This window comes from Theobroma cacao, chromosome 3 (genome assembly GCF_000208745.1).
Source record: "Theobroma cacao cultivar B97-61/B2 chromosome 3, Criollo_cocoa_genome_V2, whole genome shotgun sequence".
Classification (NCBI taxonomy): Eukaryota; Viridiplantae; Streptophyta; class Magnoliopsida; order Malvales; family Malvaceae; genus Theobroma; species Theobroma cacao.
The window spans coordinates 24,285,830-24,288,729 of record NC_030852.1 but is presented as its reverse complement, the minus strand read 5'-3'; the positions used below and the strand labels follow the sequence as shown (position 1 = coordinate 24,288,729).

The 2,900-nt window shown below is 32.0% G+C and overlaps 1 long non-coding RNA gene across 1 annotated transcript; it reads left to right on the top strand.

The window, feature by feature from the left end:
* On the top strand, positions 959-1,650 carry LOC108661275. The gene is made up of 2 exons (XR_001927031.1): positions 959-1,285; positions 1,430-1,650. It is a non-coding gene; the product is annotated as an uncharacterized LOC108661275 (long non-coding RNA).

Genomic DNA, 2,900 nt, shown 5'->3' with positions numbered 1-2,900 from the left:
CACTTTTTCTCTTCAAATTACCCACCTAGGGTTTGTTCTCTTCCTTTTTCCCTTTGTTCTTGGTGTGGCTGAATATTTGGAGAGAAATGAGGGGTTTATAGGCTGATTTTTATAGAAAATAATAAAATATCCTTGCTTGACACATGTCACATGCTTATTAGTCCATTTTTCTTTTTATACTTTAATAATTATGCTTCCAATCTCCACCACATGATTAGTCAAAGGTCAAAGTGAGGATAAGGGAAGACCATGTGCTGGACAAGTGTCCTGGTGGTGGAAAATTACAATTTTGCCCCTACGGTGGCAAAATTACCATTTTACCCCTATGCTCCGAAAAATGCCGGGATTGTAATTTTTCACTTCTCAACCTCAAATCATACTCCAATAAGTCAAATGTAATCAAAATCTTTGAAAATTTTCTTGTTTTTGTCCTTGAGTGGCAAAATTACCATTTTACCATTGGATAGTGAAATTTTTAATTTGACTCTAAAATGATCCTCGAACTCCAAATCACCATATTAAATCATTCTGGGACTTTAAAATTTTTAATTTCACCCTAAAATCTCTATTTGATCTAGTCGAGGCTTAAATCAACTTTATTGTACCTCTAAGTACAATACCGATTTTTGTAAATTTTTCGGGACTCTTCTAGCATGCAAACATTCTATCCATCACATGCATGTCATGATAAGTATTTTATAAGGTCAAGCTTTACACTTCAACCCAGTGTTCTTCACACCAAACGCACCGTTTGGTGCTTATGCGGCAATTTCTCTAATGGTCAAAACTACGTCGTTTAATAGCTACCAACCCTAGGTATAAAAACCCCTCTTTTGCTCCTCTCCCTTCATTTTCTTCTTTCCTTTTTCTCTCTCTAGCAGCAGCCACCCTCTCACTTCTCTCTAAACTTTTCCCTCCGTCGTCCTCTTTCTCCTTCTCTCCACCTTTCCCTCCACCAATGGCTTGAAGCTCGGTCACCCAAAACCCTAAATATCTCTTCCCTCCACTAGCAATCCCTCCCTTCATTTTCTTCTTTCCCTTTCTCTCTCTAGCAGCAGCCACCCTCTCACTTCTCTCTAAACTTTTTCCTTCGTCGGCCGCTTTCTCCTTCTCTCTCACCTTCCCCGCCACCGGTGGCTTGAAGTTCAATCAGCCAAAACCCTAAATATCTCTTCCCTCCACTGGCAATCCCTAGATCTAACAAAAAAAAACTTGAATCTTTCTCTCCTCTTTGCCGACGGGTTCTTGATCGGTGCAAAGAGCTCCAATTTCTCCCTCCTTTTCGGTCCTTATTTGTTCCCTCTTGGTTTTTTATTTAATTTTATTATTTTTTAATTAATTTTGTTTAATTTTTATTTTTATTATATTATTTGATTATTTTATTTATTTCTTGATTAATTTTTATTTTATGTATTTGTTTGTGTAATAGGTGTTTACGTTAACTTTTTTGGTGAGTTCTTGGACCGGATCTAAGCCTATTTGCCAAGCGTGAAGTTCTGATTTTGCCAAGAGTAGACCATTGTTGTTGCCGATCTCTGTGCGTTGCTCACTTTTTTCGGTGAGTGCTTGGACGGGATCTTGTTGCTGAGCCTATATACATGCTATGTAATTGAAGTTTGTTTATGAATGAATTTCAAAACTGTTGATGACTATAATTCCTCTTAAAGATTCTAAAATAATAGCATGTGACGCTATTTAGCTTTGTTACATTATTATCTTATCTATTTACTTAATGAATATTTAGGTCGATAACTATAAGGAAAATATAATTTCAAAAAAAAATTTACAACAAAAAATAACGACAAACTTTCATATGGTCAACATGGAATGAATTTGAGTATTTCTTAAAACCCCTCCTTGGATTTGAAGACAGTTGTATAGACCTTCTATACAAATAATTAGGTATAATATTTGTCTTGGTATGTGCTCACACGAAATAAGTTCTAAAGATAAAAACAAAAAAATCACATATCTTAATCTCTTAGAAGAAGTTGATTACCATTTTCTTCATGTTTAGCAACAAGATTGCTACCATTTTCTTAATGTTTAGCAACAATATTGAAAGATTTTTATTAGTTCAAGAACTGTTTTACATAAAATTTTCTCTATTTAATGAAATTATCTCTATTCAACTTATATAACATTTATTGTGGTAACTATGCTCCTCAACTCAAAGAAAAAAAAGACAAAAGGAAAAATTTACAAATAATTAACTTGAATATATTTATAGACCATAATTCTAAGCTCATATAATTTGTATTTTTCCTTAATTTATGCTTCCAACTCAAAAGAAAAAAAAATACAAATCAATAATTTGGATATATTTACAAACCATAATCATAAATCAAAATTAAAAACTTAATTCTATTTTACATTGTACTAAGGGATTGAGCAGAACTAGGTAAGTTAATGGATGATAGGAACAACTATCATATGTTAAGTCTGATAAGATATCTTGGTTAACAAGAAATAACTTACATTTGTAATTAATTTTTTTTACAAAATAATAATTAAAAATAAAGAAGGAATAGAAACCATAAACTAATTATCAAATTAATCAAATAAAATCAAATCAAATCAAACTTGGTCAAGTAATGACATTAACTGGTCACTTTGAATTTCGGTTTTTAATATTTGTTTCTTTTATATAATATGAAATTCAAATGTCGATGTGAATGGATATTTTATTATCGAAATGAAAATTTGTATTTTTTTTTGGGAAAGCAATTTTTGGTACATTTTTTGGAAATTCGTAATCTAGTAAAATAATTTCCGTTGGAAAAGCATTTCCAATGGAAAATTCAGTTGCAAATGCTTTTTTGAATATAAAATAATTTCGTTGGAAATTTCCAACGGAATTTTCTGCCAGAACTTCATTTCCAATGGAAATTCAGTCGGGT